Here is a 14,247-nt window from a genome sequence, read left to right on the forward strand (position 1 = left end):
ATTGTGACTTAGTACATAAGAGAATGAACAAAGGCGTCCTTTATTTTAAGTTAGTTATTGTAGAAAATAATACTTCGTCATAATTTGTTGTATTAATTATTGCACATACAACAACAACATATCCAGTGTATTCCCTCAAAGTGGGGTCTGAAGGGGAGAGGGGGAAGGTAAAGTATACGTAGTCCATATTACTACCTCATTTGAAGTACAGAGGTTGTTTCTGATAAACCCCCGACTCAGGACATATAATATTATTACAAACAAAAAATATAAAAGCAAACAACAAAAAGGGATATATACCGCTAGATAATAGAGGAAACAAGATACCCACAAGGTAATACTATATATTAACTATTCAAAAATCATAGACATCACCAAAATATTACGAACAAGAGACTACAAGAAACTACAGATACAGATACAAACATAGCACTTTTTCTTACTATTACGGACGTACTCCTACCTACTAATCACTATAAAAAAAACAGCATTTAGCAACTATCATATTTGATTGCTATTTTATGTAAATCCGTCGCTAAACAAAAATAGCGATGGAATAGCGAAGAATTTGAGTTTGTTGCTATATTGCTCGTTGCTAACCTCTTAGCGACGAAAAAAAGATTTTCGTCGCAAAACTTGTGACCGATTAGCGACGAAATTTATTAGTTGATGTTATCGACGGAATATTACGTTGCTATACCGTTGCTATTTCCAAAATTTATTTTTATCGTGGCTAAATTTACTACAGAATATTTTGTCGCTGATTCGTTGCAACATAGTTTGGTCGACTGAGAAGACGTTTTTAGCGATCAAATTTATCCATCGCTAAAGTTTTTTCACTATCAACGACAAAAGTTAGTCACTAATTTTTTGTCTCTAATAATTATGTAAGAAAATTATTGAAACGCATAAATTATTGAATAATTAAAATAACCAATATTCATATAGATAGCAAAATGCACAATAACTGTGTCTAAACATCCACAAGTTCAAATATTTTGTCAAAATAAACTAATGTCAAACCCACATCCATCAAAATTAGTATTTGTTACTACACAATTGTTTTGTACTTTCACACAAAATAGTCTATCAAAAAACAATGCAACGATGAAGGGCTACGAATACTATGAAGCTACGAATTAACGTCATCATCATTAGTAGGAGGAGGATCAAGCACGACCCCTTCTTGTGCCCTAATACCACCAACATGCTCAATCCGGTTGAACTGTAGCTCTGCATTTCTTTATATTAGAAATGAAATACTTGTAGCATAGTGCAACCTTCTTCAACCATTGTTGCTTCACCACAATTTCACTAACGGAAGAATCCCAATAGAAATTCTTCTGAAATACATTTTAAAGAAATATCATTATTCACTTTAATTTGTATAGAAACTGCATACACAACCAGAATGCATATCCAGATATTCAAATAAGAGAAGAATATATCTAGAAGATGTAAATTTGGACTTAGGTGGAGAAGTCGGGAATGCTCAGCAACAAAAGATTTTTCATCACATTATGTGTATGGACGTGCAAATGTAATTCACTTAGAGTTGGATCTCGACCTATTGTAATAGCCTATACAAACGAATAATAGTCAACACTTTAAATAGCAGTAACCTGCCTTAAATAGCAGCTGGATATACAGTAACCTGCCAACACTTTAAGCATTAACTTGTATTTTTTAGTTTTCTACTCTTTCATATTTTTTAGGACTAGCAGTTTTAGGAAGTAAAGAAATTACAGTACAATTAATATAATTCATGAAATTTATACTTACAAGTTTCTTTCGGTGCTCTCCAATTTGCTAAAAAAAAACAAAGAGATGGCATAACCTTCTGCCAACAAAGACCAACATCTAATTATTACACAGAAACAACAGACATTCAAAACAGACCCTTGGATGGACTATGAAGACAAACACAAGAAAAAGTTTGACAATGCCGAAGGCATCAGTAATACCCTTAAATCTAAGCACGTATAATAAATTACGGTTTAATTTACTGTTCTTAAAAGCATTAAATGACGGCTGAAATTTCCTCTAACCCTTCTCTATTAGGCTATGAACATTAAACCCCTAGAGGTTGCTGTAAATATCAGGGGAACTGATTCTTCCTCCAACGTTTGACTTTTCCTATTAACAACTTTTGCACTCATATTTCCGCCATAACTCTTGAGTCATCAATCTAACTTTTCAAGGAGAGTTTTCAACTTGTAATCGGATTTGCATTACCCTATGGCTTTAAATTTAATGTTAGAAAGCCAGAAAGATAAGAATCTTGAAAAATGTAGATTGAAGATGCTTTGAACACCAAAAGTGCATATATGTCTTTACGAATTAATCAACTAACTTTTCCAAAAGCTCTTTTGTTATGGAGAGCTTTAAAAATCATTTTACTAGGATCACAATGTCAATTTTCAGACAACATAGCTATCAAACGCACCAAGGTCCAGATCTTAAAAATAGACTGCAAGCCATGATTGATCAGCTATCCATTTTCTTCACTTGCTATTTGAAGATAATATTTCTTTTATGTGATGGTAATAGACCAATGAAACAAGGAGAAATAAAATGGGGATAGAGTATTTAATATTGGCCTTTTATCCACATATTTTCATAAATATCTTTCTATTAGAATTGGCAAATACCCTTGATATAGAAAGTGATAGTGAGAGTAGCATGCTAGCGGTTACGACAGGAAAGCATGCAGTTATGTACTTTGGTCTTTCTATTAAATCCAAATCGGGTAAGTCTAAATGGATCCCAGAATAACCTAGATTATAAGCTGTAGAAATTTTTGGAGTAAAACAGTGTACCTTTAGTTCACAGCAGAAATCGATTCTTGTTTTTGAACGGATCTGTCCAAGTTCACTTCGTCTCTCTTGGAAACGAAATTATTTCACAAACTAAATGCTTTTAATTGGTGTTGTTTTAAAATTCAAGCCCAATTTTTTTTTTGTTTCTCATACTCGTTAGACAAAGAGGAAAAATCATCTTATAGGGGTGATTTGGGGCGGGAACAGTTCAGGTCGGGTCGGGTCAGTACACATAGGTGACCTATACCCGTAATCCAACATCTCCCCACTTCACACATGGTGGGCATGACCTGAGCCACTACGACATCAACAATCACCAATTCATACGTTAAATAGTTTGTGCGACCTGTGAGCATTACGAGCTTTACCTATAAGGTTTTACAAGCTATACTTAGGAATCCAATCACATGTGGAAATAATTCTCTACTAATATGAGGATACTAATACTCACAATACCCCAGAATTATTTACTACTTCAGTAGTTACTTATTGGATCCCTCATCTTCTTAAAGAGGTGAACTCGAGTTCATGATTAACCTTATATACACAATTACACTTGACTCTTATATGGTTAGTGTAATAGCCGGCTTGTGTAAACAAGTTAAAATATTCATTTTAATCGTATTCCCTTTCCACTGAATCTATCTGTTCTAATCAACTGCTATCTTAGACATGCACCGCATTGTCGAATCTCTCATGGCTATCAGTAACATGCTAAAATAGCAACACCGATCGAAAATTCAAGAAACAGTTAAAGGTCTCAGGGTTTTTCAATAAAAAGTTAAAATAACTTTTAGGGTCTCACACAATGAAAAAACAGGGATTCATTCTTTCATTAATCCCATTGGTTGCCAAGCACACGTGGTATGAAACATGTGTTATGATGTTATCACCTTATATTGGTGTGTGTCTCATTCTCTTAATCATTCAACATCATACAGATCTAGGTATAGACACCTCTAAATGTCTAACCTGAGTTTCTTTCTTTAATAATCCCCAAATTCATATTCTTAGAGAAACTCACATCTGGCTTTACAAAATAAGTCATTATCTTTTGGTGGAACCTTTCTCTTCACGTTCCTTGATGTAAGAGGAGATTGCTCGTGTGAGAGAGCCAACCTCGCGACTTGTTCGACACACTGTATTAATAAAACACATTTTTGCATGTATATAAGATTGAATATAGATTCAAGATTCTTATATTGATAATAATATAATCAAGTCATCTACAATACATAAATATAATCATATCCTACGTAGTCCCAGAGCCATAACCTGTTTCTCAAACAAGTCTCTAGATATCGCCTTAGTAAAGGGATCAGCTATCATTTCTCGTGTAGGAATGTATTGTAAAATTATTTCTCCATATGCTACTATATCTCTTATAAAGTTGTACTTAATATCAATGTGCTTGGCCTTGCTGTGATATTTAGGATCCTTCGTATATGCGATAGACGCTTGACTGTCACAATATAAAATCATGGGACCCTTAGAATTCTTTGCGAAGTTCAAATGCTCAAAGAATCTCTTCAACCAAACAACTTCTTGTACTGCAGATGCACAAGCCACAAATTTTGATTCCATAGTTGAAAGGGCTGTGCAAGTTTGTTTCTTGCCTTTCCACGAAATTGCACCACCATTTAGCAAGAAAGCATAATCGGAAGTTGATTTTCTATTATACCGGTCACCAACCCAATCAACATCTGTATAACCTCTTATGGATAAATCGGATCCACTATAGCATAGTGAATAATCAGCAGTACTCTTCAGGTATTGAAAAATTCTCTTTACTGCTTTCCAATGATCTCTTCCAGGATTGGATTGATACCTGCTAACCATACCTATGACATAACAAATGTCTGGGTGAGTACACATCATAGCGTACATCAAACTCACAACTGCACTGGAATATGGTATACGAGACATGTCTTATTTTTCTTTTTCAGTCTTTGAACTCATATCAAGGCTTAAAGTTTCACCTCTTGCTATAGGAGTATCTATGGATTTGCAACTATTCATTCAAAAACGTTCCAAAATTTTCATTATGTATGTTTCTTGAGATAAACTCAAAATTTTCTTGGAATGGTCTCTTTGAATTTTAACACCCAATATATAGTATTCTTCACCCATATCTTTCATGTCAAATGAATTTGAAAGCCATGACTTAAACATTTTTTACATACTCCAAATTATTTCCAGCTAATAAAATATCATCCACGTAAAGCAAAAGAATCACAAACATTTCATTGGACTTTTTCACATAGATGCAACGGTCTTCATCGATCATGGTGAAATCAAATGAAATCACTTCCTTATAAAATCTCAGGTACCACTGCCTTGAAGACTGCTTAAAGCCATATATAGATCTGTTTAATTTACAAACCTTCTTTTCTTGGCCTTTAACAACAAAACCTACAGGTTGTTCCATGTGGATTTCCTCTTTTAGTTCTCCATTGAGAAAAACGGTCTTCACGTCCATTTGATGTAATTCAAAATCTAAACGTGTAACTATAGCTAAAACAATCGAATTGAGGTAAATTTCACAACTGGCGAAAAAGTTTCCTCATAATCTATTCCAGCTTCTTGAGTAAAACCTTTTGCCACCAATCGTGCTTTATGCCTTTCTATTGACCCATCTGATTTGCGTTTGACTTTAAGAATCCATTTGTTCCCAATAGCTTTACGTCCAGAAGGAAGGTCAACTATATCCCAGACTTTATTGGTTTTCATGGACTCTAATTCTTCTTTCATCATTTTTATCCATTTATCTTTTTCAGCACTCGATAAAGCCTCAATCACAGAATTAGGTTAATCCAATTTTGTAGGAGATACCAGAAAAACATAATCCTCAATCTCATAAGATAGTTTAGGCATACTTTTTCTGGTACTCTTACGTAATTGAAGTTCAAATTCCTCAATTGTATTTTGGGATTCACAACTCCCACTTGGACCAGGAATCATTTCTTGAACAATAGAATTACCAAGCATATCCTGTGACATTATTTGATCATCTGAATTCAACATTTCGTAAAGAGGCTCATTTTCTTTTATTTCATTCCTTTTTGAAAAATTATTTTCCAAAAATGTGACATCTCGTGATTCAATTTCAGTAGTACTTCCATCTTCCAATTCACCAATGAACACATATCCTTTGGAGTGTTCAGAGTATCTTATAAAGATATATTTCTTTCCTTTTGGACTTAGTTTTCAAACTTACCAAAATAATCTTTAATATATGCAGCACAACCCCAAGGTCGTAGATCATTAAAACTTGGTTTATTACTAGTCCATAGTTCATAAGGAGTAGAAGATACTGATTTAGAAGGCACTTTATTCAATATGTAGGCCCCAGTTAATAACGCATCTCCCCAAAAAGAGATTGGTAAATTTGCCTGCGTCATCATGGACCTTGTCATATCCAACAATGTTTTATTCCTCCTTTCGGCTATACCATTTTGTTGAGGTGTATAAGGACTAGTCAATTGTCTTTTAATGCCTTTTTCAATACACAGTTCTTCAAACTGTTTTGATAGATATTTCACGTCCTCTATCGGTTCTTAGTGCCTTTATACTTTTGTCTAATTGATTCTCAACTTCATTCATATATCTTTTGAAATATTCAAGTGCTTCTGATTTATGAGATATCAAATAGACATAACCAAAACACGTGAAATCATCAATGAATGTAATGAAATATGAAGCACCAGTCCTTGTCCTCACATTCATTGGACCACAGATATCTGAATGGATTAATTGCAATAGGAATTCAACTCTTTTAGCCTTCCCAAATGGTTTACGTGTAATCTTTCCAGCAAGATAATTTTCATAAGTTGACATTTCAATTTTGGAGAAAGAACTTAGATGTCTTTTCTTTGCCAATCTATTCATCCGATCTTGCCCTATATAGCCCAATCTAGCATGCCATGTAATTATATCAAGATCATTATTACTAGAATAACATGACATTACACAACGGTCAACATAATAGTCATAGGTTGAAGGATTACAATCTAAAAAAATAAAGCAGTCATAGCGATGTCCAATACCATAAAAAATATTATCTAGAGTAATTCTTACACAATTACGACTAAAGAACAAATTAAAACGAACATCTAAGAGAACAAACATAGACACTAAGTTTTGTCGAATTTCTGGAACATATAGGACGTCATGCAACATTAAAGACCGGCCTTCACGCAAATCTACTTTGCAAGTGCCAATCCTTTTGACTTCAAGTCTTGCATTATTTTCTACATAGATCCACCTTGGTCCAGGTGAAACTCGACAAAAATCCACAAACGCTTCTCGATCTCGACTCACATGGTCGGTGGCTCCTGAGTCTATAATCCACATAGGATAAGATTTAATTAATAAAATAGTGCTAGAAACATATGTAGCACTTAGAGATGCATTTAGAAATGCTACCTTTTTCCCTTCAGGATATTCACGAGCAAAATGCCCCAGATTTTGAGATTGTAGCACTTCATCTTGCTCTTGTCTTTCTTCTTGAAATTTTTTTTCTTCTTCTTAAAGTTTGGCTTGTTCTTTTTCTCAGCGGGTCCTTCTTCGGTCTCTTTACCTTTCCCGTCCTTTTTCCACTTCTTCTTACGCTTGAATCTTGAAGAATCCTTACCACTTGATTCAGCCATAAAGGCATTAGAAGCAGCTTTAGCAGCACCAAACCACTCATCTTCAAGTTCAATGTGACGTGCAACATCAGAAAAAGTTTTGATGCTGTCATTGTGGGTTAAGTTGATCTTCAGGTGTTCCCAACTATTGGGAAGAGATCGGATTACTGCCTGAACCTGCTGCTCATCCGAGAGAACATGACCAACACTTTTTAGTTGAGCTATCATATTCAACATCACCCTAAGGTGTTGTTTGATGTTCTGATCATGACGCTTCTTGTAAGTGTAAAAGTTGATAGTCAGCTGTCTTAGGTGAGTAATAGAAGTACCTCCATATGTTCCTAGAAAGTGTGCCCAAATGGCATTGGCAGTAGAAAATTCCTCACATTCATGTATGAGGTCATCAAACACAGAACTTACTATGATTCCACGTGCAATGGAATCAGCCTTTTTCCAAGCCTTATAAGCTTTAAGGTCTCTCCCGTGTTGTGCAGCATTTTCCTCTTCTGGTAGACTTAAGACATGGTTAATACCTTCGAGAGCATTTTTCTCTTCTAGTACATACCACATCTTACGACTCCAAATGTCGTAGTTGTCTCCATTAAGTTTTTCTCCTTTGTTCAAGTCAGCAATTATGCTTTTAGATGCCATGTCTGTTATTAAGAGACAATTACGCAAGTATATTATCAATTATGCGTACAAATTACACATTCAGGTAAATCATTTCACATAAAGGTTTTGTGTTTAGTGTAAAGTCGAAAGGACACTAAAGAATTCAATCATCATTTACTAACTAAACATTTAACCAAAATTAAAAATTAATTTCTTAATGTGCATTAGAATGATAGCTTTTAATTAAGTCGTTTAAAACTCAAACAAATGAATGAAATTCATATAAAAGTATATAAACAACTTAATATATATATATATATATATATATATATATATATATATATATATAATATAAAGTTTATAATTAACTTCATATTACAAGTCAATCTAAAAATAAAAGTCATTCCACAAATATTTAAGACGACTTATGTACATCCAAAAAGGCTCGCTAGGCCAAATCTCGTGGTAAACATCAATTAATCTCTCGCCCCAAGGGTCACAGAGAGAATTTTCTAAAATAGCTAATGCTTCCCAATCCGAGATTTCTACATACTTTTCTAGTTCTACACGTTTCATCTCAAATAGATGTATAAAACAAGCAATACTAATGTTAGGAGACATCTTGAAAGACTTGAATTCTTTCAGCTTCTTCTCTTTTTCCCTTCGTATAGCCCTTTCATTTCGTAATAGATTTTGTGTCATCCTGGGGACACCATTTCGTATGATCTCTCGACCTCGAAAACATGCCCTTCGACAACGTGCTCTTTCACTTTGTCTCTTTGCTCGACATCCTGAACTCCCACTTGGAGTGATTCAAGTTTGTCCCCGTTCAACCATTTATGAAATAGGAACCAAGAAACATCAAGAATGGTAGAACCACTCAATGTAACCTCTTATGTTACATTTTTACCGCAGAAGGCAAAATCTGTTATAGAATTAAAATTATGGACTAATTAGGAAAAGAATAATATGAAGCCTAATTCTAAAAGTTTTTATTATACTGAAATAACAGTGTACATGCACTTTTTTCTTTTTGAAGAATAAAAATAGCAATATACTTATTAATTTATTCAAAAGGTGAGCAATATGCCTTTATTCTCCTTCTCCCTTATTAATAATTAAAATAAAAGGCATAATGAATATATATAATGAATATATACATACTGAAATAATGAATATGCCTTTAATATGTACATGATGCCCAAAAATAATTAATTAAAAAAAAAACTTTACAACATCTCATTACAACCTTTTCTTTCATTATAAAATATGTTGTACTACTATTAGTAGTACTTGTACTACACAAGTACCAAATATCATATAGCAATAAAACAACAAATAAAAAAAAGAAGATAACATTCATCATCTTCTCTCTCGAATAACATTCGGTGTTTTCTTTTATTTTTTCTTCCATCATATAATAATAATCATGTCTGGTCAGATATATAAAATCTTTGACGCGTCTGACTGAATCAGCGTTTGAATGAATCAGTAGTGCGTCCAACCGGAGTTGTGGTGGCGCATCTGACCAGAGCAGCGTCTGATCGGAGACCAAATTATTTTACAGGTACGTTCTAATTCGGTCAACAAAATTTCTAACATGTAAGTACTAACTCGATTTTGTATTTTTAGACTTAAAATCAAGATTATACATGTGAAATTAGGGCAATTTAAACTCTGTCTCTGATACCATTGTAGAAATTTTCGGAATAAAATAGTGTACCTTTAGTTCGCAGTGGAAATTGATTCTTGTTTCTAAACAGATCTGCCCAAGTTCACTTCGTCTCTTTTGGAAACGAAATTGTTTCACAAACTAAATACTCTTAATTGGTGGTGTTTTAGAATTCAAGTCCAATCTTTTTTTTTGTTTCTCATATCCGTCAGACAAAGAGGAAAAATCATCTTATAGGGGTGATTTGGGGCGGGAACAGTTACAACTATTCCCCCTTTTTTATTTGAGTTAAGATTATCTTAATCTTATTATTCTGACTGAGAAACGGGTCGAATCGGGTCAGGTCAATTCGGGTTGGGTCGGGTCGGGTCGGGTCAGTCCACATGGGTGATCCATACCAGTAATCCAACAAAGGCACAACAAAATGTCACTAACTTTTCTTTTGATAAGTTGTCATCAACTACCAAAGCATCATGGTATTTATTATGTCAAAACGCCTTAAGAACACGAATATACACTGTATCAACATGAAATACTGCTGATGCCATCCATAAAGTCTGGGACTCCAAGCAATGGAGAAATGCAAGAAAAAAAAGCTATCTAAAAGCATGAACCAAACCTACAACTTCACTGAATAAACAAATGAATTCAAAAGGAAAATATGTAGGAGGAACCATAAAACTTATGTATATTTATCGTGCTTTCCTCTTTACCAATATGCAGTGTACTCAATATACCCATACAAAAGGATTATGGGAACTCATAGGAGGCTTAGAACAAGTTTATCCCCAGAAAAATGAGAAATTTTTTAGTACATCTGCATCCCCACCTCAATCCTTCGAAGGAAGGTAGTTTTCAATATGTGTGTTTTTGGGTGTAGTGTCCATGTAATGGGAGAGAATATTATCAAATACATGACATAATTTTGTGGTAGGCAAAGAAGATAAGCTTTTCACAATATTCAAAAATAAAATTTTCAGCCAGCAGCTCTCCCAGGAAAAAATATACAAGGATATCACTGAATCAAAAAATTGAAAAAAGCACACATAACTAGCCAATGAGGTAGCTCCCCATAGAGCTCACTAAGTACAAATATGCATAGAGCTCTTATTGAACAAGGAAAATATATCAATCTGAAAATATTATCCATTCCTATATTAGACAATACACATAACTTACATATAGGGGTGGCAAATTGGAGGATTGCATTGGATTTGGACGGGTTAAATATGGATCGAGCAAAAATAGTTTGGATTGCAATCCGCCCATATAAATATAGGTAAACATAAATTTGGTCAAATATGGGTAAAAATGGTCCAACCCACTTTAACTCCTAAAGTCAAAAACATAAAACTTCTATATTATATCAACTTGACTTTTTTTTTTTATTTTTTTTAGTTTTTTCTTTTTAATTTTTTTCTCTCTCTCCTTCATATGTAGCCTCTAGTTTTATTTTTTTCATTTATTTTTCTCTCTCTCTTCTATCTCTACCCATTGCTTCTCTTTTTTTTTTCTTTTTTTTCTTTTCCCTTTTAGTCTCCTTTTTTTTCTATTTTTTATTATGTTTTGTTTTTACTTCTTTCTCATTTTTTTCATTGTATTTTATGTTTTATATTTTTTTTATTTTCGAAAAATATGGTTAAGTCGAGTACAAAGTATGGATGATGATTGAAATATCATAACCACTCAGTATATTTGTATTTGCCATCATTGTTTTTTCTTTTCTACTTTTTCATTATTTTTTTATTTTTAATTTTTTTTTATATTTTTTTCTTCAATTCTTTCTTTACATTTTTTTCTCTCTTCTATCTCTAACTTTTACCTCTCTCTCTTTTTTTTTTTTCTATTTTTTTATGATAGCGAAAATATCCTAAGTGCATATTGATTTATATTCGTCCAACATTTATAATTTGTGTAAGTACACTCAAGTAGACTCCACCTAATGGATAGATACAAAGATAGTATCCTGAAAGATCTTGGGATTACATTCATCAAACCAAATATCTTTAGCAGTCGCAAATTGATATACAAATACTAATGACACATTTGCATTGAATGATACATTGTATATTTATATATTTTAGTCTCGAGAAAATGCAATTAATTCATACACTTATTTGTATATAAATACAAATGATAAATTGTACATATTGATAACTAAACTATTCAAATACAAATAATAAAATTATTTGAAATATATAGTACATACAAATAAATTTAAAGTAAAAAAAATTATAAAATATAAAATGCAATGAAAAAAAGATGAGGAAAAAGATATAAAAAAAAAATAAAAATGACAAAAATGATGAACCAAGAATGAAAAGGGGAAAAACGAAATACAAAAAAAAAAGAATACGAAGAAAAAAGAAATAAAATTAAAAAAAAATTGATGAAATAGAAGAAAGAAAAAAGTTTAAGAAATGAGTAAAAAATAAGTGGAAAAAATAAAAAAATAAAAAAGGAAAAAAAGTAAATTAAGGTAAAAAGGAAAGAAAAAATAGTAAATTAAAGGAAAAAGAAAAAAAAACAAAAAAAAAACTGGAAAAGAAAAAAAAACAAAGAGAAATAAAAGATAGAAAAAAATAATAATAAAGGAGTGAGACTATGTATTATATTTAATTGATAAGAAATGTTATAAATTGTATAGGCTAAATGGAATAATTAGAAGTTTAAATTAATTAACCCATGTAGGTCTCAAGCGAATTTGAATGATGAAATAAGAATGAAAAAGGGAAAAACGAAAAAAATACAAAGAGAAAAAAATAGATGAAAAAATGAGAAAGAAAAAAAGAAATTATAAGAAACGAGTAAAAAAATGAAAAAGCAAAAAAGTAAATTAAAGACAAAAAGAAAGTAAAAACAAAAAAAAAAGAAGAAAAGAAACTAAAAAGGATTTTTTTTAAAAAATTTTAAGCATACGTGGGTGGTCTTTGTGTTTAAATGGATACCCATATTTTACGCATTTTATTCATATTTGTATGAGCTTTTAAAATGAGTTAAAGTTCATATTTATCTATTTGAAATATGAGTAATCCAATTCAATAAATATAGATTAAATGAACTCTTTTTATAAATATAAGCTGAAATTGCAAACCCTAATTATATAAAAAGCTGACCTCCAAATCAGAAAATAATGTCCTCATCTCTCGTAGTACCGCTTTTCAAAGAAATTTCTTCAGCAGCCTTCTCCTCTTTGTTGAAGTTTGTTTTGAAGAAAGAAAATTCTATATCAGAAATTTTCTTTGGTTAGGAGGAGGTTGAGAGTTATAAATAAACTTCATGTCCTTCATTGTTTAATACACACAAAAATATTCTTTTCCTTGTTTACTATTTAAGAGGTTTAGAGATAATTCTCTTGGAGATCTCTTTGAGAATAATATTTGGGAGGAGGTTGAGAGTTATAAATAAACTTCATGTCCTTGATTGTTTAATACACACAAAAATATTCTTCCTTTTTTACTAGAGGTTTAGAGATAATTCTGTTGGAGATCTCTTTGAGAATAGTATTTTAGAAAATGAGGGTGTGTTAGAAAAATATTGTGTATTGTATGGTGTAATAATTTTTATATAGTGAATATTTTTCTGGGAGGCCCGCGATTTTTCTCCAATTGAAAAGTTTTACACGTTAAATCTTTGTGTTATTATTTTTTTTAATTTCTGTGTTATTTTTTACTTGAAAGCGATCCGAAAGAGACTGGGTAAAATAGTCCCATGTAGCCTGGCAGCGGCCGCCTGTTTCTCTACCTCCCTCTTCTTGTTCAGAAGGAAAAAGTCTTCCCTTTCCAATTCATCAAGCTCCCTCTCTTGATGTAAGTATCTGTATTCTCCAACGAGGCTTCACAACATTCTCCAAGGCATTGACCCTCCGATTTGTGGTTTTGATTGCCTCATCAAGAGTCAAGAATGATGTTTGCAGCAACACAAGCTCAACAAGCAATTCAATAGATTTCACAAAGCATGGCCTCTTGTTGCTCCAACAAGGCAAGCTTTAATAACTCCAAGCATCGTAACTGTGGGGATATTGCAAGAAGTTAAACTAATTAAATGAAATTCTCTTGCAGGAATAATGCTAGAAGTTAAAGGATCAAGTGTTGGAGTACTTGCCTCTGGACCGAAGACCTTGAGGCACGACGCAACAACCATTTATTCATCTGGTTGGATCCATATGCATGTTTGAAATAGGTATTATGGGTATGGTTGCCCAAGATTACATTACTTTTTTGTTGAATATATCATGTAAGATATTGTAAGTAGAGTATTTGGAATGAATGAAAACCATATTTTTTTGAGAAGCTACATTATGACAATCTCATACCCAACTTTTTATTGATGTATAAACCAAACTAAAACTCTTAAGTTGTTATAACTTAGACAAGGTCTGAAACTTCCCAGATTCCTAAATTTATCGTCCATACAAATCCTATTTCCCACTCCTATAATATCATTGTGCTATGCCCCGTTCATCGCAACACATAACCTGTATACAATTTTAAACAGGCAAATCTTAATATATCTT

General features: G+C 32.5%; 1 long non-coding RNA gene across 1 annotated transcript; it reads left to right on the forward strand.

Annotated features, from left to right (window-relative positions):
- The first annotated feature begins 9,357 nt into the window (after window positions 1–9,357).
- On the forward strand, window positions 9,358–14,027 carry LOC124899272. The gene is made up of 2 exons (XR_007056506.1): window positions 9,358–9,626; window positions 13,793–14,027. It is a non-coding gene; the product is annotated as an uncharacterized LOC124899272 (long non-coding RNA).
- Window positions 14,028–14,247: the final 220 nt, after the last annotated feature.

This window comes from Capsicum annuum, chromosome 6 (genome assembly GCF_002878395.1).
Source record: "Capsicum annuum cultivar UCD-10X-F1 chromosome 6, UCD10Xv1.1, whole genome shotgun sequence".
NCBI lineage: Eukaryota > Viridiplantae > Streptophyta > Magnoliopsida > Solanales > Solanaceae > Capsicum > Capsicum annuum.